Genomic DNA, 24,286 nt, shown 5'->3' on the forward strand with positions numbered 1-24,286 from the left:
CCTCCTCTAGAGACAAATAATACAATATCGGTTAAACGTGTGTAATTCTTCTAAACATATTTCCATATTTATCGTACTGTCCAAGAAAAATCTGATCAAGAAGCAAAATGAGGGAAAAAAAAACAACCAAACAACAATAAACAAAAAAGGTGAAAATACTATGTTGTAATCCACATTCAGTCCCCATAGTCCTCTTTGGATGAAGATGGTTGTCTCCATCACAAACTGAGGACTTTTGGATTATATGATCTGTGAAGTCTCTTCCAGTCAAATCTTATTATTAGTTTGTATTTACAATCATGAAAGTATTAATTTTTTGCAAATATCAGATACCTTTCCAAGATCACAAAAAATTGACAGCTATAATTGTATCAAGATAATTCACTGTAATGAAACTACAAACCCCCATTACCATATAAACAAAACTATCAAAATTTCCTTCAGAACTCTGTCAGCATTACATTTCCTTCTGTGACCTAGTTAGTTCTCCCTCAAATCTTTTGGTCCAGGACAAAGTGCCAGCCTAAGAAAGACTGTTTTTGCTGCCATTTCTATGACCACATCTAAAAATATGTCAAATTCCTTCTTAAAAGGTATCTTAGGAATGCCCCCTCACTTTACTCTAGGTATGATTTATCAGAGTAAAATATGTATAGTGTGTGATATAAATATACAGGCAAAAAAAAGAAGAAATCTCAGATACCCAAGTTGGCAAACTAAGGGTCAGCCTCTTCACCTCAGTCTTTCTGGTTCTCCTTATGTAATCAGTAGTTATTTTACCTTCATGGTGTCTCTCAAATATGCTTGCTTCTCCATTTCCCTGAATCAATGGGGCATTACTAATAACTACATTCCCACAGACAATTTCTACAATGGAAAGTACCTAAGAGGCCATCTAGACCAAACCATCCCCTCTGTGACCTATCAGATAAATGGTCATCAGTTTGTCTTTCTGCAATTTCCCCTTTATATGTTAGCAGTCCACACTTTGACTCCTGTGTCTGTTTAAGCTGTTCTACTTCCTACAACATAGCCAGAATTCCCTCTGCCTAATATAATCCTTCAGTGCTCACAAAGAAAGAAAGTGAATGCCTTCCTGCTTTGGGTTAATGAAGCATTTAAGATACTGCCACTTTCCAAAAGCACAAGAAAAACTAAATACAACTGTTCTGCATGTTGGCATATGCCTGAAACATAGTCTGTCAAAGGGGAATTCCTGTTAACACTCACTGAAGTCACAGAGTCCCTCCTGAAAGTTTCCTTGGCCCCTGGGCTATGGCTCAGGTCCCACAGAGAGACTTTAAAGAAAACAACAGCTTTTAGTCCAAAAGGGTGAGGAGACAAACTGAGTCATAACAGTCTGAATTTTCTAAAGCCATAGGCAGATTCATGATTCACCTCTGTAAAAGCTCTGCCCCTCAAGTCCAAGCCACGTCCTCAATAAGTGCCAAAATGTTCCATTCAGGAGTTTCATAGCTCAGCACTGTGTTCAGAAATGCCAGTACACATTATAAGGTCTTTGATCTCCAGCCCTACCCAAACTCTTAGACTGCTGAGGAGTGTGCTTTTATGATCCCTGAAAGGGCAGGCAGCTCTAGATCTCCTCAATTTTCTTTCCTCTCTGCCTTATTCAGTAAATTCCATTGATTTCCTCTCACTTCCAAGATAAAATTAATGAATTATCTCTTTGACTTTCAAAGCCTTTCATGACCTGGCCTTCTCTATCTTTTCAGTCTTTTTCCTCCTTATACATTCTACCATCACTGGTTCACAGAGAGACTCCCCTTCTTACTATTCCTCACACAAGACACCTCCATTTCCCAATTCCAGGTATTTCTACTGGTTACCCCCATACCTGGAATGTTGTTCCTCATCTCTACGTCCTGACTTCTCTAGATTCTTCAAGTCCCAACTAAAATCCTGATCCACTTTAATCATAGTGTCTGTGACTATTTCAAATTTAAACTGTACATGGTTTGTTTATTAGACTGTAGTTGTCTCCCCATCTGGAGAGCCTGGAAGGGTGTCTTTTAACCTTTCTTAGCCAGAGCAGAAAAATAGTAAGTGCTTAACAAATATTTATTGACTGACTGCCTCACTGACACTTCCAGTAGCTAGCTCAATGGTTTGGGTCAGACTGCCTGAGTTCAAATCCCAGGCTCTGCCCCTTAATAGCTATGTGTCCTTTGAGCAAGTCTCCTAAGGTTAGCCTTAGATTCTTCATCTATAAAATAAGAAGTCATTTCTAAAGTCCCTTTAAATTCCAAATCTGTGATTCTATGACCTCTGTCCTCTGTGCTCACGTGATACCCAGAGGTCAAAAGGACTTGAATGTACAATGGTATAAATAATAGCTAAAAGAAGCAAAACAAGTACAAGGCATTTATCTTAAAGATGGATTTGGCATTCAGACCTTAGATATAACTTTTAGGAGAACTCTGGTATTTTAGGGCACACCCACATTAGGGGTATGTCAATGAGAACAATTCATCCACTTTGTACACAGTTGGAGCAGATTAAGCACAGCACACAACCTAACCCTGTTGCAGAGGGTCATGGACAAACAACCCAAGAGGTTAATGCACCCACGTGCATTAACACACCCCTTTATGCAAAAAGATCATATATTTTTATAGACTTGGAGGAAATGGCTTTAGGCAAAGGATAGTTATGAGTCAGTTTCTGACTGCAATCAAGGGCTTGTCTCCCTGAATGGAGCCAGAGAACTAATTGCAGCCAAGCCATTGATGATGAATTGGCACTGACTTTTACAATGTCTTATGTGAATCTCCCAATGCAAAACAGGTCTCTACAAGTTTGGTGAAGCTCAACATCTCAAAGAATAAGAGCAGATTAACCCAAACTTCATCTAGCCATCTGAATTGATATGGGATTCTAGGACCATGAGATTCAAGTATCCTAGCTTTGGAAATCTGGTCCTTTTAAGTACCACAGTCATTTCTCTAAGATGGCCAATTGCTGAATAGTTGGAGTTCTGTAAAAGTAAAGCGAGCTCCCTTGCTGAAAGTTCCCATACCAGTGAAATCACAGATCTCACCAAAATTATTTGGAAATGATTGTACATAGGCAAGTAATCAGTCATGCTGGCTTCAAGGCAAGTACCACAGCTCCACCATCAAGATAAGATACATAGAGACTGAGAGAAACAGTCTTCTATTTCTCTTATCTCTCAATCTATCTTGATACAGAGTCCATTTTCCTGTGTGAACTGAGAGAATTCCAGCCCCTTCCTCCAATTTTACAATGTCTCTTTCAGAAACAGATAGAGATAGATACTGGCATATTAGACAGATAAAAAGATCATTCTGAGAAGATACACTCACATATGAAATACAATTGTGTGTGTGTGTGTGTGTGTGTGTGTGTGTGTGTTGGGGGAAGGGCAGAAAGGAGTGGTATTCTTAAGTTATGCTATCTGATCCTCACCCTGTTTCTGTACTTCAGATCTGTTATTTTGGATCCTTCCTGGATTTCTCCCTTAATTTCTCTGTTTTGATTTTCCTTTCTCAGTTTTCTCCCCCACACTACCATATAACCTCTTATTTGGGGCAATCATTCTGCTCCCAGTTATCACTTATCTCTGACTTCCTCAGGCCAACAGCTGCCTGATCCTTCCCCAGGCTAACTGTTCTTATGTATCTTACAGCTTTTCATCATACCATCATGATATACATTTGCATTTTCATAGTAACTTTGGGGGCTTCTAGTTGTGTTTTTAATATATACCAAACTCCATTTTCCCATTTGAATTGAGAGATCTTCAGCCCCACCCTCATATATAATGTCTGTTCAAATTTATGATCTCCTTGGAAGGAGGAGTTATTATTTTACTTCATCCTTGGATCTATCCAGCTGAGGCTTCCTACAAGGTAATAGAATGATGAAATCATCTAATAAATAATATATATAATTATCTTGCAACTGTACAGTTTACAAAGCATTTTCTCATACAATATCTCAATTTGTTTTCATGACAACCTTGTAATATAGTCAGTATATGAATAACTATTCTCATTTTATAGATTAGGAAACTAAGAATAAGGGAAGCAATGTAATTTACTCAAAGTTACCATTCCCCCCACCCCCACCCCCACCCCGGCCAGGAACCAGACCTCAGGTCTTGTGCGCTTTCCACTATTCCATCAAGACTCAAATAAACTAGGGAGTCTTCTTGTGACTCACTCATTTGTATTTTCACAAACTTTATGAGGAATAAAAAAAATCTTGTTGACCTTACATAAAATAGAGCTGGATTTTTTTTACAACTTTTATTTTTCCTGTTTAGTTAGAAATATCAGAGAGTCAAGGTCCAAGGCAAGAGAATCTCTGACCCAAACCCACTGGCAAGAATCTTCCCTGGGGTCCTTACCCTTAGCATATAAAATGAGTTTGTAATATAAATACACACAAATACATTTTCTGCATCAGACCACCAATAGAACTTCACTTCCATAGAGAAAGAACATAATTTCATTGCCAAAGAGTATCTAAAATTCATAACCTTCCCTCTTCCCTCCTTCCAAAGGCATGGGCAGAGCCAGAATGTTTCTTATCATAGTGTAAGCAGCTAAGTGGTACAGTATATAGAATACTGGGCATAGATAAGAGTCAAGAAGACCTGAGTTCAAAAACAGCCTCAGACACTTAACTGGTTGTCTAATTCTTGAAAAGTAACTTAACCTCTGTCTGTCTCACTTTCCTCTTCTATAAAATGGGAGTAATAGTGCCGACCTCAGCAAGGTTATTTTGAGGATCAAATGAGATATTTGTGAAGTACTTAACACAATGTCTGGCAAATAGTAAGTGTTATTATAAATGCTTATCCTCTTTCCTTCTTTTTGAACATGTAATTTACAATTGATCTACATGGGAGAAGGGGAAGGGATGGAGATGAGCACTATAGAGAAGAAGTTACATTTGACATCCTAAAACTCTTCTTTCCTCCAAAAATCTGTCTTTTCTAGCTCAAGGTCATACCACTTTGAAAACTAGAACCCAGTCAAGGGCTCAGGACAAGGGTTCAACCTTGTATTAAAGAGTGGAAGTAATGTACATTAGTCAGAAGGATTACAAAGGTCAAGATCAAACTAAAAGTGTAAGAGAGGACTTACTCTGTAATACTTTTGCCAGCTCTCTGCTACCTTCATCTTTAATGAATTGTGTAGTAAGTTGGAAGTAAATGCAGTTGACTGTGATACTTTTCTTCTATATTCCATTTAAAACTTTAAAAATTTTTTCCTTATTTTTGGTAAATGTCTGGAATGTATTGAGGTACTGATATTTATCCCAAAAATTCATTTGTAAGTTGTTGTTGTATTTGGAGTTCTGACCACATTTGCCCATTGTTATGGGCCAGAACTTGAAACAAGGTGCTAAGTCACTGGAGTTGATAGAAACAATGCTCATGTACATGGTTCATACCTTTGGAGTTCACACCTTTGGGAGAGTTCACACATTAGCTCACACATTAGAGTTCACACTTCTCATACCTTTAGAGATCACACATTTAAGAGATCATATATAAGGAGCTCCCACAAGCCCATTAGAGACTTTGGGAGATTCACAAGTCAGGATTCAGTGGAGGAGATTCACAAGTCACAGCTCCTACAAGCCCACTCTCTCAGAGGAGGAGTCAGATCCATTCGATATTCCACCATTGTGCTGGCTGGAGGCTTTGGATTCAGAGGGAATTGGAGGCTGAAGCTGGCAGAGGCAAAGGACTAGCAACAATAGCTCTTGGAACCAAGGGAAGCTAACTGGGCTGTTTTGGAAGAGACAATAAAGGATTGGATTTTAACAGCTGGCTGCAGTTGAGGTGATTATTACTCTGAACTGAAACGAAAGCTGCCTTCAGAAGCTTCCCAAGAAACCTGCTCCCAGAGAACAATTATATTTTAGAGAAGAGAACATTACAGCCCATAGAGACAATTTCCCATAGAAACTAAATGATTAGGTTATCTGACCAGGATTCTATTCTTAATGAGTAGTATTAAGGAACAGGTCAATTCTCCAAGAGCCTCCACAGCTATGGATCATAACATCTGAAGGAGTTGCAAAGCAGCCTTTGGGGACACAGGTGTTGTGAACTGGGAATGAAACAAATTGGAGGCAGAGGGAAGAGGAGAAGGTTAAATTATACGTCTTCTTGGCAGTCTCCACTGGGGATAAATGAATGAATGAACAAAGGATGAAAAGCCTTTGTTAAGTACTTACTATAGGCCAAAGACTGGTCTTAGACCTAAAGATAAAGATCAAAAATTGAGATAGTCTTTTCTTTCAAAAAAGTGATATTCTAACAGTGAAGATAATACCAGTAGGGGTGAAAAAGTAATACTTTGCCCTGGGCCACCTCTTGAAGACTGAACCCTCAAACAGAATATATTCTTACTAGTTAACAACTATTTTCTTTCACCAGATATCTTGCCTCAGGTTGTTTAAGAACTATATGTCCAAGCCTCATTGTTGGATGAGGTAATTACTAAAAAAGTACTTTTTTCTCTAGGTCATATCATGGAGCTCTCCTGGGATGTTACAGTAACCTGCCCTTTTCTATCCTGTCCACACCATACCAAACAGTCCTATAAGTGTCACTTTGAAATATTTCACCAGAAACCTGTTTAGATTTAAAGCATATCCAAGGGATCATTAACATTCATAATCAGAATTTCTGCCAAATCAATCCCAGCACTTGTCTCTATCTACCCATCTTTTTTTAGCCATTCAGTCTCACCTAGCAATGTAATATTGTCTTAAATTCTAGTACTTCTGATTCTGGGCAAGTCACTTAACCCCAATTGCCTCAGGAAAAAAAAAAAAATTCTAGTACTACAAGGGGACATAGGAACTAAAGAAACATGCTGAGGAGAACTAAAACAATAAATAAATAAAATCATTTAGTGCCAAGCATTTGGGGGGGGGGGGGGAGAGATGGCTATTTTTCAAATTTTAGCTTTTTTTAAAAAATACAATATTGAAAGATGGTTTATATTTCAGTCTTAAGGCTTTATAAAATAGCATATCAAATAGATACATTAAATTTCTATAATATAAACACCTTATATTGTTTTCTTACAGTGACTGCCTTAATTTACCTTTTATCCTAGTGAGACTACTCAATCTATGTGAAAATAAATACAACCATATTATGCTACAGACAGCAATACATTAAAAGAAATCACAAATTTACATCAGAACTAGATCATCTTCCCTACTTCCCCACCCCAAAATCTGTAGCTGCATATAAGATTGAATCCATACTTTGATAGATAATTGTCTTTATTTACATTACATTTTCATATCTCGGTTCATCAGAATGCAAACTGAGTCCCAAGCATTTGTCATCTATCTCCTTAGTTTTGTACTGTAAAGTGATAGGGTTTCCTGGGCTACCCTCCCTACCCTCCTTTCAAAAAATATCCAGGAATGTTTACAAATACCTAGTCCACATAGCTTTCCTCGGGGCTATTTACTACAGCTGCAAAGCACATAAGAAAGAAATCAAAAGACTACTGGTGATCTGTAAGAGTTCTGATAAGCTGCTACCTAATACTTATGATATGGAACAAGAAATGGGAGAAAGTCTGGAAAGGAAATAAAGACTTTCAGCCTCGTTTGTTTTTATACTAACTGAGCTCCAAATGACTAGTAAAAAGGACTTTGGAAAAATTAGTTTAGGAAGAGTTGTCTTCTATAAAGAACAAAACACATAAAAGTAATCTTTGTATTAATATACTCAGACTTACTGGATAAATTATTCTTAGTCAGACTTTGTCTTTTGATTTTTAAACATAAGCATAATTTATAAGATATTGTGGGTTTTATTCCAGACCACTGCAATAAAGCAAATATCACAATAAAAAGTCACAATTTTTTTGGCTTCCTAGTGCATATAAAAATTATGTTTACATATTTTAGTCTATGAAGTGTACAATAGTTTTATGTCTAAACATAATGTACATACACAGCAACAGCAAGATTATATGATGATCAATTCTGACAGATGTGATTCTTTTCAACAGCAAGTTGATTTAAGCCAATCCCAATAGTTTTGTAATGAAGAGAGCTATCTGCAGCTGGGAAGAAGACTGCAGGGATGATTGTGGATCACAACATAGTATTTTCATCTTTTTTTTTATTGTTGTTTGCTTGCACTTTGTTTTCTTTCTCTTTTTTCTTTTTTTGATCTGATTTTTCTTATGCAGTATGATAACTGTGAAAATACGTATAGAAGAATTGTACATATTTAACATATTGGATCACTTGCCATCTGGGGGAGGGGGTGGAGGTAAGGGAAGGAAAAAATATTTTTTTGGAACACAAGGTTTTGCAAAGGTGAATGTTGAAAATTATCTATGCATGTGTTTCAAAAATACAGCTTTAATATAAAAACGTACATAACTTTAAAATACTTGATTGCTTACAAAAAAAAATTTGCCTTCAAGGCAACATATGTGATGGATAGGATGGGAACAGATTTTAAACAAGTTGAACTTCAATCATTTTTCTGTAATATCTCTAGAAAAGTTATGACATTTCATGATTCACCACCATATAGGATAACTGGAGGATAGTCACAAAAGTTTTTTCTCAAGGAGTAGCTTGAGATAATTAAAAATCACTGCAAAAAAAAAAAAAATGGCAAAAATGACTTTGGAAAATGTAGATGATACAAAAACAAAACATATCAATAAAAATGTACTTTTTAAGAAACACATTGTACCATTCTCCATCTAGCCCATTCTTCTTCTCCTATGCAAATTTGGGTCCATTTCATTGTTAATATGAAGTGGCTAACTAAAATATTTGTACTAATGGACTAACTCTATGGGTTAAAGAAAGGAATCTTTCATCCACTAGATTTTCCTGGGTTGTAATTCAAATTATTGAAAAAAGTACATACACTCATGGATCACAAAATACCTACAGAGAAACTTAATCAAAAGAAATTTAATCTACCAACTCTTATTAAATTCCTACATCTGTCACCATGTTGGGAATTTTAATTCAAATCAACAAAAATTTATTAAGTGACTGTTAAGTGCAAAACAATGTACTGGGCCCTGGGGATATGGAGACAAAACTAAAAATAGTCCCTGTGGTCAAGTAGCTTACATTCCACAGAGGAGATACAACATGTACACAGATAAAGAGGATAATCTGAGAATGGAGAATGCACTAACTACTAGAAAGATTTGGAAAGACTTCCTACAGAAAGTGCTACCTGAGTTAAGCCTTGAGGGAAGCTCAGGACTCAAAGAAAACCAACTGAGGTGATGGCTCCAGATATGAGGAAGAATTACACCAAGACATAGAGGGAGATAGTACCTCAGTATGAGGAGGATGAAGTGAACCTGTTTAGCTAGAACATAGAGGACATGAAGGCAAGCAATACAAATTATCTAGAAAGGTAGGCTACAGGTCATAGGAGTGAGGAGTGGGGAATGAGTGTTGTACATTATACATGTTTTCAGATTTTTTTCAATATATTGATATTATGCTGACTTTTTTTCCTTTCCATTTTCTTTTTTTGTCTAAAAAAAAGTGTTTGTTATATAGGTTGGCTATCTGGAAAATGGCTAGGGTGATTTTTTTTTTTTTTTTTTAAAAGACATCAATTAAAAACTCATTTTAAAATATTTAGGCTAATAGGCTTTAAACCTAGTTCTCATCCATGTTTCCAGATTTAATTATGACTGAATGAATGGTAGAATTCACTTAGGCAGAGATGACCAATCTTATCCATTCCATTGACCTTACCTATGAATTTAGATTACCCAGGCTAGAAAGAAGAGTCAGGGATCTGGTGAAGGAATTGAAAGAGACTTTGTTAGGCCACAGAACACCATCTTCTCTTCAGCCTCTCTTTCTCTCTGTTTCTCTTTGTGTCAAAATCTCTGTCTCAATCTCTCTGTCTCTGTCTCTCATTCTCTCTCTGTGTCTCTCTCTGTGTCTTTCTGTCTCTGTCTAGAGAGACAGAGTCTCCCCCTCTGTCTCTCTGTCTCCGTCTCTGTCTCTCTGTCTCCGTCTCTGTGTCTCTGTCTCCGTCTCTGTGTCTCTGTGTCTCTGTCTGTCTCTCTCTGTCTCTGAGTGTGTGTGTGTGTGTGGGTGTGTGTTTCTCTGTCTCTCTCTCCAGTTTTTTTATTTATCCCACACATTTTGGTATCTAATTGTAGCAATAATCAACATTTATATAACACTTTACATTGTTATTCCATGTAAGTCTTACAAAAACCCCTGTGAGATAAGGAGACTAATATATACTATTGTATCTGTTTTATAGATGAGGACACTGATATTTAGTAATTTACAAAAGATCACACAGGTTAACAATTTAGCAGTTAACAACTGGCAGAGCAGGGATTTAACCCAGGTCTTTTTGTTTTCTTATAAACCTTATCAAATAATAACTGTAAATTTCCCAGACAGAATTTGGACCCAAATTTTGAATCCAAGTCTCAAATCCATATCCACCATGTCACCCAAACTCTCTAGTTTGTACCTTATATTCTAGGATGTTGCTTAATGTGAATAAATTTATAAGATCTTAGTTTTAAAGGTAATTTAGTCCAAACCCTTTGTTTTCTAGATGGGGATACTAAGATTCAAACAGTTTACATGGTTTGCCCAAGTTCATGCAAGTAGCAAATGGAAGAGCTGGGATTTGAACCCAAGTATGCCCTTCCCCATGAAACTATTCAATTCTTTAATGACATGAATTCTTTTATATCTTGTCTACTTTATGAAGCACAGACTGATTAGCGTACAATTAATCTTCAACACTTCTTGTCCTCTCTAGGAATATGAGACTGACACTGGCTGGTTAATTATCACCACCTAGTGAAGGAATTCCACTCTTAAAGAAGAGGAACATACAACCCAAGTCCCAATCTCGGAGAGTACAAATCAATAGGTGTTTAGTTAATAACCAGATCATCTCTCCCTTCTGGTAGACACCTTAGAATCTCTGCAGTTCATTTCTGAAGGGAGAAAGTTGGACTTTATTATCCTTTCTTTTAAAAAATGCCTTACTTTATTTTTAAATATTGCATTTTATTAGTGCTTTTTGTCTTTCCCTGGCTTGCCTCTGGGTTGAACTTTCCCTTGTAACAAAGAAAAGAAATTAAGTAAAAACATCTGCTTGTATAAACTATGTCTGATACTTACAATGTCCTGTCATTGTTGAAAGGAAGTAGGTATATTTCATAATCTCTTCTGAGACCTTCAATGTTATTTTTTTCTATTACTTCCTTATATCAGTCTGTTCATTTACACTGTAATAGCCACTGTGCATTTTGTTATCTTTGTCCTCACTTTATTTAAAAACAAAAAATAAGAGACCAATCTTCTTTATTCTCAAAAGATTTAGGATCATTTTGAAACTTTTCTTCTACGAGTAGAGGACAAACATAATGCTTCTAAGAAACTCTTTCCCCTTCCCTTGTGTAATATCTAAAAGAATGTAAGATCTTCCAGGGTAGGAGCTATTATATTTAGGTCTTTACATTCCATTCTTCTAAAAATAGTAAATACTTAGTCAATATATGTTGAATTGAATGGATTAACTTTAGAAAATGACATTGTCCTTCTTGTTTTTACCCTCTTAACTGTCCAGAAATGTATTCTAGGATCCTAGAATAGCTTTTAATATAATTTGAGCTTTTTTTCCCCCTGTATGAATTGTGGTTGTCTTTCAAAGGTGATGAAAGTTGTAGGGGGAAAGAGAGAACTGAAACTCAAAAGTCAGTTTATTAATATTTCACTCAGTCAACTTCTTTGTTGGATAAGGTGAGAGCAGCTCTTTCTGAAGGAAAAATGAAACAGAGGTTAAAATGTTTGGGTTGGTCTCTGCTAGAGAAGGAAGATCTTTAGTAGAACTGAGAGAATTTACTAGCCTATTCCCAGTCACAAAACAAGTAGAATAGAAAAGCAATCATTGAGTTTGTCACTTGATGCCAGCCTGACTTTCTATTAAGGTAAAATGATTGATTGACAAATAAAAGTAAAATCCACACTCAAGGCAGAACTGCTTAAGTTGAATGGAAAAAGCAAGTTTAGGTACCTGAATATTGGGGAATAATTGCCTCTACATGTATTAATGTATATATCCATATTGGGGTGGGTCACACTGTTTTCAATTATAGCTGGCGATACTTCTTTGTATTATCAACACAAAGCATCCAGGGGGAAAAAATACCCAAAGGCTATCCACAGTACTATTAATCAGATCCCCCTTTGCCTTGTTATAGTTATTCCTTTCCAAAGATGGAAAAATTAAAGGATATTTGAAAAGCAGTAAAGGAGATGAGCTATGAGGGTGAGCACAGGGAGGACTCTTCCAAGAACTGTCCTTGCACAGTGTCCTTTCTAAAAATGCAGCTGATGACAGACTCTCCCACAATCCTTTTTGTTCTCATTACCCATTATCCTCTGGTATATCCCAGAGGCAGAAGATATAGCTGTGAACTGAACAGCTGCAAAGCAGATGAGAACTTGACCACATGATGCAATGCATGCTTTGATTACTGACTTTTCTGAAGGATTTATTATCCTCTGAAGACTATAGATCTTAATATGGAAAACAGTAACTAGGAGAAAAACTTAAAGGAATATGAGCAAATATATAAGTTGCAAAATTGTATCTATTGGAATCCCATTTAGCAGAGACCTGCTTAAATATAAAGTATTTAAAATCCTCTAGAAACTGACTGGCACCTATCTTTTCTGTGCTACTTTGAGTTCTCTTCATGCAGTCTGTGTCTTAGACTGTCCTGACAATTGTAGCCCTCATGCAATATTCCATCTCTTCCTTTGTGCTGTTGAACAAGTGGTCAGTTCCTGCCCTACCTCCCATTCTCCCAATCGCCGCCGCCCCCCCCCCCCCCCATCCCAATGTCAGGAATGTATCTCTAGCTGTTAGAATCTCTAACTTTCATAAAGGGGAACTCGAGACACTTTTCTAAAGGAGGCCTTTTCTGATCCCCTTTTGCCCAGTTATTCCCATTCTCCCTTTTGGAATTACTTTGTATTTCTTAGTATGTATTTTTGATTGGTTTGTATGCATATATTCCCCAGTAGAATACAAATTCCTTGAGAGTGGGGATTGTGTTTAGATTTAGTTTTTACATCCCTAATACCTAGCTTAGTACCCTGCACATAGTAGGCATTTAAGAAATGTTTGTTGCATTTCTAAAAGCACCTAACTCCTAAAAGAATTCTATACAATCAAAAAGAGAAGAAATTTTTTTTGCATAGGAAGAATTTTTTTTGTGGTAGGATTATCTAAACACAGAGGAATAAATTAAATGCCTTTGCAAGATACCCTAAGAACCCTTAACCAAAAGATATGCTAAAGTCCAGAATGATTCAGACATTTATGAAATTGGATTAAAGCCTTTTCATAACCTCTTCCAGTCCAATGATCCAGTGTTGCTATGAAACCAATAATTAAACCTTATGAAATATAAAGTAGCTTGTGAAATAAGTGGGGAGGGAAATCAAATAAACAGGTATGCTTCATGTTACTCCAGCTAAAATTAGTATTTTGTAGCATTTGCTACAAAATGTATGCACAAATATATGTACATATATATACATATACATATATATACTATACATATATGCTATATATACTACATATATACTATATATATATTATATATACACACATGCTATATTATATACATATATAAATATATGTACATATATATATTTATATACAAATATACATATATATATATATGCACACACAAACATACACTGGTTGTTGTTGCTGTTGTTGTTGTTGTTGTTGTCCTGTTGTCCTGTGTAAGAGATATGGATTCCAGTACCAGTTTTGGCAGCTATTGTCTGTTATGTGATCTTGGACAAAATGGCACCATCATTATTATAATGTCTGATTTTAGGGAGGCAGCATAATATACTAGATAAAGTTGACCAGAAGGACCTCACTCCAACTCTCCCCTTTGACATAAATTGGCTATGTGATCCTAGGTAAGTCAATTAGTATCTCAGTGCTGTAGCTATAACTCTAAATAATTCGCAGAGATGGCACTGACCAGCCTTTGTAGATAATTTCCTCTCTGAAGAGTTCCTGATAATAATGACATCATAGGACCAATCTCTATGCTAATCTATAGATAAGAAAGACACGTCCTATTGAATGCTTCCAAGGTTAAAATCCCTCTTCATCTCAATTTATGGCTAAAAATCAAGACATGGTCTTACAGGTTCATGATCTAGATATAAAGAATGATATTATAAACAAATTAGAAGAACATAGGATAGTTTACCTCTCAGATCTGTGGAGGAGGAAGAAATTTGGGTGACCAAAGAAGAATTAGAGATCATTATTGATCACAAAATAGATAATTTTATTTATATTTTATTTATATTAAGTCAAAAAGCTTTTGTATAAACAAAACTAATGCAGACAAGATTAGAAGGTAAACAATAAACTGGGAAAACATTTTTACATTCAAAAGTTCTGATAAAGGCCTTGTTTCTAAAATATATAATTAACTCAAATTTATAAGAATTCAAGCCATTCTCCAATTGATAAATGGTCAAAGAATATGAACAGACAATTTTCAGATGAAGAAATTGAAACTATTTCTAGTCATATGAAAAGGTGCTCCAAATCACTATTGATCAAGAGAAATGCAAATTAAGACAACTCTGAAATACTACTATACACTTGTAGATGACAGGAAAAAATAATGCTGAATGTTGGAGAGGATGTGGGAAAACTGGGACACTAGCACATTGTTGGTGGAACTGTGAACAGATCCAACCATTCTGAAGAGCAATTTGGAACTATGCTCAAAAAATTATCAAACTCTGCGTATCCCTTGACCCAGCAATGTTTCTACTGGGATTATACCCCAAAGAGATCTCAAAGGAGGGAAAGGGACCCACATGTGCAAAAATATTTGTGGCAGCCCTTTTTGTAGTGTCAAGGGACAGGAAAATGAATGGATGGCCATCAATTGGAGAATGACTGAATAAATTATGGTATATGAATATTATGGAATATTATTGTTCTATTAGAAACAACCAACAAGATGATTTCAGAGAGGCCTGGAGAGACCTACATGAACTGATGCTAAGTGAAATGAGCAGAACCAGGAGATCACTGTATACAGCAACAACAAGACTATATGATGATCAATTCTGATGGACGTGGTTCTCTTCAACAATGAGATGAGTCAAACCAGTTCCAATTGTTCAGTGATGAAGAAAGTCATCTACACCCAGAGAGAGGCCTGTGGGCACTGTGTGGACCACAGCATAGTGTTTTCACACTTTCTATTAATGTTTGCTTGCATTTTGTTTTCCTTCTCAGGTTTTTTTTTCTTTCTAGATCAGATTTTTGTTGTGCAGCAAGAGACTGTACAAATATGTATACATATATTGGATTTAACATATATTTTAATATATTTAACATGTATTGGACTACCTGCCATCTAGAGGAGGGGGTGGGTAAAGGAGGGAAAAATTTGGATCAGAAAGTTTTGCAAGGGTCAGTGTTGAAAAATTACCCATGCATATGTTTTGTAAATAAAAAGCTTTAATAAAAAAAAATTAGAGGGAAAAAAAAAGACATGGTCTTAAAAGCACATGTATATACCCCTGAGTTAATATAACTGATAAATATATAGTTATTGGATTAAAAAAAAATCACATTTACAAGAGCTCATAGAATCAAAAAATGCTAGAGCTATATGGGACCTTAAGAGTCATTTAGTCCCAATCCTTGTTTTGGGAGGTTTGGGGTTTTTTTTTTTCAGTTAAGGAAACTGAGATTTCAATAACAAGAACTAGAAAAATCACAGGCACAAAAGCCCCAATGACTCTGAATGCTCCTATGTTAAGAAATGTCATTATAATTTAGAGTTGAAAAAGTGATAATTTATTCTAACTCCCCTCCATTTCCTTTCCTCAGTTATAAAATCATGTAGTTGAAGTAGATCTCTATGTTCTCCAGCTGGAAAGCCTTTGATCTCATGACCTTGAACTCAGACCTCAGCTGAACAAACTGTTCTCTTTCTTAAGAATTTTTAAATGTTAAAAATTTGGGTTGAAATAAATCTGAGAGTTGAACTAGATGGTTCTGAATCCCTCTCACTTCTAGGGCTAGAATCCTCTGAGTCTAAGACCCAGCAACTTCTTCCATTTCTTCTCAGGGAAACCAATTTATAAGGCTTTGGATTCCATCTGAACCTTCCTAAACTGATCTAATCCAGAATTTCCTGAGGCAGAAGATTCAAATGAGATTTATTTCCTAATTTATGCTGATCAAAACTAGCATGCTTTCTTTCTTCATAGTGCACATTCTAACCACAATCAAGTAACAAAGTGGTACATAGATTTTTTATTTTATTATTATTACTACTATTACTGGCTAAGCAACCTTCATTCAGACATCCATCCATCCATTCATTTGTTTGTTTATTTTTGTAGGGGTCAGGGCTATTCTGCTTCTAGAAAGAAGCTCTTAAGAAGACAACCCCAGAGAATAAAGAAGATACTGGCATGTTTACTCACATCTCTCTTAGAAATATCGAGTTCATAGCTGTATCCAGAAGTTAAAATAAGTAGCATTTAGCAGAATTCAAGTGCTTTTCAAAACCTAGACATGAACTCCCCTGCCTTTTCAGTCATGTTGGCTTGCTAACTCTTTGGCTAATGAGTATTTTCACTGTATTGTACTATACTGCAAGAAGTAGGAAGAACACTAAACCCTTAGAAAATAGAGAAAAAAAGAAAAGTTTGTTTGGCCATTTATTTGCTATTAAATTTGGGCAAGCCTTCTAGATTCTCCTACTTAAAATAAAAGAGTTAGACTAATGATTTTTCATTTCTCTTTCAGCTACAAATCTACATTCCTGTGAATTGAACTGGATAGGACTGAATTGCATTGAATTAAATCAATTGAATTCCTATGGAGCAGAAACTGAACTATAGCTTCCAAATGAAGGATAGACTATCCTTCCTTCAGATGACTATGTCATTAGAGAGGTTATGTTATGGCATGAAAGTGAATTAGATTTAACTAAGGGAAAGTTAACTAAGGGAAAGCCTTATCTGGATCAACCATCTGGATCCATTGGCAAGATAGAGATCAGAACGATCAGAGACAGCCCCAGATACAGAGGGAAATCTTGGCTTTTTTAAGCTAAGATCTTTAACAGGTTTTCACTTACTTGTTTATTTATTTATTTATATGGTTTTGGTCTATGCTAAAGAGGAGATTGTTGCTTCAATTGCTACCCAGCCTTAATCACTGCATGAGTGTGGCCTCAGTTAAACTGAGGCCTGTTGAAGACCTGTTGAAAGGCCAAGATCTTCTATCTCATCCAGGGTCATTTCCAGTTACCTTTATCTGTATCTGGCCACTGGACGGAGATGGCTCTGGAGGGAAAAGTGAGGCACAACCCTCCCTCATTTAAATCCAATTTCCTTGCATGTCATAACATTACCTCCTGATGTCATCATGTCCTCTTTGAGAACAAAGGACAAAAACAACAGCTTGACTGAAACAAAATCTAATCAGTGATGAAGACTAGGAAAGAAATGAGGCAGGTTATTCTGGATTTAACATATATTGCATTACATGCCTTTTAGCGGAGGGGGTGGAGGGAGGGGAGAAAAATTGGAATACAAGGTTTTTCAAGGGTCAGTGATGAAAAAATTATCCTTGCATATGTTTTGAATACAAAAAAGTCAATAAAAATAATAAAAAGAAAAAGAAAGAAAGAACTAGAGAGAAAGAAAGAGCGAGATAAAGACTGAGCAAGAGAAAGAGAGAGAGAAAGGAAGGAAGGAAGGAAGAAATAGAGAGAGAGAAATAAAGGGAGAAAGGAAGGGAGAAAGGAAGGAAGGAAGGAAGGAAGGAAGGAAGGAAGGAAGGAAGAAAGAAGGCAAGTAATTTCCTCTTTTACCTAGTTAATAAAAGTTAAGAAAAAGGAAAAGAAAAAGAGAGACAGAGACAGACAGAGACAGAGTGAGACAGAGAGGGGGGAGAGGGAGAGAAAGAGAGGGGGAGAGAGAGAGAGAGAGAGAGAGAGAGAGAGAGAGAGAGAGAGAGAGAGAGAGAGAGAGACTTTCTGAGAATAGAATCCGAAAGAATTCGTAGTAGCTGTCACTAGAGGCTGCTCTTGTTCCCTTCAGAAAACATCAGGCAACTCCGAAAATCCAAGCAGTTTCCTGTTGTATGTTTTTGATTGTATCGGAGACCAAGACACCAGATACCTCCAGAGTCCTTTAAAAAATACACAAACTGTGTTTTGGCGGCTTCATGCAATCCGGTAGAGGATAACAAAATCCTCAAGCTTCTTTAAGATGTCCAATGAAAGTCCAAAATGGCAAAGTTAAGGCTGAGAGGCATTTCAGAGATTCTGTTACCCACCTATACCAACACACCAAATCCAGCCCCATGCTGCTCCTTGAGTCAGAACTCCAAAGCTTTTTATTACTCAGAGTCCATTCTTCCCTAAGAGCCTGTCATTGAAATAGTTTCTGAAGGGGAGTGTGCATTCACTCACAGCTCCAGAGTCTGAGTGAACTATGAGACCTGTTCATTTTCAGATGAGACACTGGCAGCCCTGCCAAAGCCAGCTGGCTGGGTGGGATTGTTCTTAAAACTGTTTGGTCAGAAATTTAAGCTAAACACATAGGCTGGGTCAGGGAAAAAATTAGCTAGGTGAATTATGTAGAAACTTGGAGGGACCAATACCACCCAGGAGGGGAGTCTTTAGAGACTACTTGAGTTATGCTCAGTAACCCTGGGGTTAGGACATAGACAGGAAGAGGAGGAGGGCTTGTTTGAGAACATTCACTCACCACATGACTGGCAAGACCAGCAGGAGGAAGTGAATCCCAAAGCACCTACAATCATTTCATGAGAAACACAGAGTTTTTGAGCCAGAAAATGTGATTCTAAACCAATCCACAAGGATTTATTAAGCACTTACTAGCTACAAAGCATTGTGTTAGGTTAGGTTCTACAAAAAAAAAAAAAAAAAAAATGATACAAAGGCAAAATGGAAATAGTTTCTGTCCTTAAGAAACTTATTTACTGCTGGAGACAGAAGATCTGTAAATAAGAACAATTATGCACAGAAATCTGAATATCTATCTAGAAAGACCCTCATAAATATAAATTATTTCCCTGACCTTCTAGGGAACTGCTCACATCTCTGATCTTTCCTCTTATGATCGTGTTCCAATTACAAAACTTGTCTGTATTTGAGAAGTCTGTACAATCCTTTGGTTAGATAGTACTTTTAGCGTTATCTCTTCCTGGATGCTTCACTTCATTCTTTAAATACCAAGTCTAGCTGTAACTAAGTCTGTGCTGTAGATAAAATCTACAGATGCTGATCTGCATAAGTATGGGATTTCTGCCACAACTTGCATCCCACTATTCCTCTACTCAAGCCAAAGAAGTTCCATCACAAATATTCAGGTCCAAGAGAAGTTTGAATTCCCAGTTTTGTGTCAGCAGACTGGCTGAGGACATCTTTCTTAATAGAATTACTAGCAAGTAGCCATGACTATAGTGTAAATGACTTGCCTAAAGTCACACAGCCAGTTAAAGACAAAGTTAAGACAAGAACCCAAGTCTCCTAACTCCCAGTCTGATCCTCTTTTTGCCCATCTATTATTTAACATTATTGTCAAATTTAATGATTTTTCCTTCATCTGCATCCTTTTTGAATTCTCTGCAGCATTTAACACTACAAGAACACTTCTTCCAACATATTATCTCTTTTCTGAGTTTTATTGACTTAACTCTCTCTTGGTTCACCTACCTGTTTACTCTTTCTCAGTCTCCATTGCTGGGTCTTTATCCAGCTCATAGTTACTAATAATAGGTGTCCCCTAAAGTTCTATCCTGGATCCTCTTCTCTTTTTTTTTCTTCATTATATTTCTTGGATCTCATCTACTCCCATGGGTTACATTATCTCTATGCAGATGATTCCCAGATCTCTATACCCAGCCCTTGTCTCACTCTTGTACACTAATACTCTAACACAATCTGGTTTTTTGGATATTTCAAACTGGATTCCACATAAGCATCTCAAGCTCAACAAATCCACAGTAGAATTAATTATCTTTTCCTGAAAATTCACTACTCTTCTGAATTTACCTTTATTATTGAGGGCAACAACATTCTCCTAGTCACTCATTCTTATCCTATATATCCAATAAGCTGTCAAATTTTGTCAGTTCCAATTCCAAAACACATTTTATATCTGTTCCTTTCTTTCCACTCTCATAACCACTACCCTAATGTAAGCTCCCATCACCTCTCATTTGAGATTAACATAATGATCTTCTTGATCTCTCTGCCTCTCTTCTTAATCCAATCCATCCTCTATTCAACTATTAAAGTGATCTTCGAAAAGGGTAGTTCTGATCATTTAACCCCTATCCTCACTATTCAATAAAGTCCAGTGTCTTTTTATTACCTCTAATATCAAATATATATTTCCTGTATTTGGCATTTTAAATTCTTCATAACTTGGCTCTTTCCTATCTTTGCAGTCTTTTTATTCATTACTCCTCTCCACATACTCTACAACACAGTCATACTGCCTACCACTTGCTGTTCCTCAAATTCCACACTCCACCTTCCATCTCAATTTACAATGTCTATCCTCCAGCCTAGAATTCTCTTCCCTCCTCAACTCTGCCTATTGGAATCCTTGGCTTCCCTCAAGGCTCAGTTCAGATGACACGTTCTGCAGGAAACCTTTCCTGGTCCCCCAGATGCTAGTGCTTTCCCTCTATGGTTAACAAACATCTAAAAACAAAGGTGACCACAGAATGCATTTCCTTTTCTTGTCATTGTACTTCATAAATAGGACCATAGTTATGAAGAAAATATGTAGGATATCCTTCCCAAATGCCACATAAGAATAAGTTTATTAATCTCCTTTCTATTAAATTTACTAACCTTGCTCTGTTAAAACAAAAAACAAAAAACCTGCCAATTCTGAGGTCTCATCTAATTTTAGCTTTAGGTGTTAGTTCCATGTGGATGTGTCAATGCTTGTAATGCTGATGTGTTGGGCACTTAAACACATAGCTGGATTGTACTGTAGCTTAGAAACAGCATATAAATAACTTGGTCCTAGGTGAGATTTCAAAGATTTTTAAAGCTACAAGGGACTCTGAAGGTCATCTAATCCCTTTTTTAATTGTATAGATGAGGAAAATGAGATCCAGACAGGAAATAAGAGTTGTGGAAATAGGACTTATTCAAGATTACCCAGATAGTAGTAGAATGCTTTATGGTCAAACACAGTGCCATACACTATGTGAATAGCCACAATGTTGTGTATTTGCTCATCTACTTAACTTCTTGTTCCATATCTCCATATCTCTTTAAATTTGGTGGAGAGAAGGGTAAGGACCCTGAATCCCCACACATAGGTTCATCCCTGATCCTATGAGACCAATCCTGCCCTTATTGAAGGGAAATTTCAAGAAATGATTTAGATGTCATTGGAATAGTAATGCATGTAAGTGTGATGCAAGGGGCTAAAATTGGTTAGTACCTGAGTTTCTTTAAAGCATATATATATTTGCATAATCAAGATTTAGGCTAAGAACAATATATTGGATCAGGAGAAAAAATAAAGATTTATTCTTTTATGATGATTATTCATATTATCTGACTCTAACCTAAAGAGTAAACCCACTTTCCTGCTCCCAATTCAGTTATGCCAATAAGACCATGTATTCAGGCAAAATCCATCCTTCTAGAATGTCTCCATGAGGACTGAAGCTGCATGCTCCTGTTCAAATAGCACTGATGGAAGAATTCTACCAATTTTTAGGCCCATATATTGTACTCCAGCTCTGATATCCTTATCATGTGGTCCACATCCTTGCTAAGCTGCTAGATATTAATCTAGGTATTAATGGCATTCTTTCCAGAATATCACACGACTTGTGTTATAGAGCTTAGGTTTAGTACAGGGGAGGTCTCAGAGATCATTTAGTCCAATTTTTTCATTTTAGGTAAAGGGACCGAAAAATGGGGAAAAACAAAAACAACCTGCTTCATAACTAACAGAACTAAAATTTAATCTCTATTCTTCTAGTTCTACATCACTAGACCCATTGATTGATAACTCTTTTTAAGTAATTGAAAGACTGTCATGTGAAAGAAGGACAAAGTGTGTTTTGCTGGGCAGCAAAGAACAGAATGAAAGAGAGAGAGAGAGAGAGAGAGAGAGAGAGAGAGAGAGAGAGAGAGAGAAAGACAAATCAAAGTTTCAGAAAGGCAGATTGACATATGTTATCCCATTAGCTGATGAGACAAATACAGGTATCAAATTGTACCTAAAGAGCCAGAAGTCAAAAATATCTCAACAGGCTAAAACAGCAAGCTGAATAGATAAAGACATTTAATATAAATAAATATAAAAATCTACATTTGGGTTCAAAAAAATCAAGTTCACAAGTATGAAATAGAGAAAATTGACTAGCTCCCAGTTCATATGAAAAAGAATTGGAAAATTTTAGCAGTCTATACACTCAGAATAAGTTAATGTGGTAGCTCCCATCCCTAGCCCCACCAAAAAAAGCTAGTAAGAACTTGAATTTCTTTAAAAGAGATAGTGTCCCAAATGAGGGAGATAATAGGCATCAAAAGAGTATTCTATCCCAATTCTGGGCACCATATTTTTGGAAGAACATTGAGAAGCAAAAGCATTTCCATCATAAGTCTACCTTCTGGTAAAAGGAAGGTATTATATAATGCTCTATAAGGATTGACAAAAGGAACTAGGGTATTTGTTTCATCTTGGGAAGAGAAGATTTATTTGAGACAGAATGGCTGGCTCGGAATATCTTAAGGGCTATCAATGTAAGAGTCAATAAAATTGTTCTGTTTTTCTTCCACAGAACACAGTTAGAAACAATGGCCAGAAGTTGCAGAGAGGCAAGTGTTTGGCTCCATATAAGGAACAACTTTGTAATGTTTATTGCTATCCAACAGTGGAAAAGGATGCTTCTGGAGATAGTTTGTCCCTCAATGGAGGTTTTCAAGTAGAAATTGATCACTTTTAAATACATCATAGAAGGAATTCTTTGTCATATAGGAATTAATCTAAATGGCCACTGAAGTCCATTCTAGCTCTGAGATGCTAACTTTCTGGCTTACCGGAATCCCTAGTTTCCTTCAAAGCTCAATTACAAGTGTACTTCCTATGGAAAAATCTATCCCAGTCCTTTTCCACTATTTGTTAGTGTCTCCCTGCCCAGGAATTACTTTGTATAGAATTGATATTTAACTTTTTAAGTGCAGTTTATGTTATTTCCTCCTGATAAAATGTAAGGTCCCTGATGAGAAAGACTATTTCATTCTTGTCTTTGTATCTCTGGCACCTAGCAGAATGTTTGGCATAATAGGAACATAAGAAATATTTGTTGATTGATTATTATCTGAATGATTACTAGGAAATGGACCTATCAATCTTTTTGTCTTTTGTTTACAGGAATATCTTCTTATGCAGACATTATAAGAGGACAGCCAGACCTTGTCCTTTCTGTTCAAAAATTCCTCAGGGGTGAGATAGTGGTTGGCCTTCTGTTTTTTATGTTGCTGGTTGCTCAAAAGTCAACCTGGGTGGCTTCCAGCTATCCTATGTAGACACAATTGTCAGTGGTGAATAGGTGTGAACAAAGTCAAGGTGAAAATCATAATTTATACAGAAGGATATATTTTGAGTGGATGGTTGAGCTAAATTATAAAAAAATTCTAGAAAGAGAAGTAGAGAAGCCCAGTTGCTGTGGCCTAGAGATACTCTCCCAGAAGTAGCAAAATATAATGGAAAAATCATTAGACTTAGAAGCCTAAGTTTATTCTTCACCTCTGACACCAGATACTTAAGCATGGATAATAGTTAATATTTATATAACACTTGAAGGTTTGCAAAGTACTTTATATATATTATGTCATTTGATCCTTACAACAATCCTGGGAGCCTGATATTATTATCCCTATTTTACAAATAAGGAAACTGAGACTGAGGAGGTTAAGATATTTGCCCAGAATCACATAGCCGGTAAGTGATTAAGGGTGGGTTTGAACTCGGATCTTCCTGACTTCCAGTACTGGCTCTATTAAGTATCAGACCACAAACATAAATTTCATCTAACTGTACATAACAGACAAAGTCGTGTCACAGCTGTGATAATCAAAAGCCTCAAACACCATGTATGTGGTCCTATTGTCTATCACCTAGTTGT

Source organism: Sarcophilus harrisii, chromosome 2 (genome assembly GCF_902635505.1).
Source record: "Sarcophilus harrisii chromosome 2, mSarHar1.11, whole genome shotgun sequence".
Classification (NCBI taxonomy): domain Eukaryota; kingdom Metazoa; phylum Chordata; class Mammalia; order Dasyuromorphia; family Dasyuridae; genus Sarcophilus; species Sarcophilus harrisii.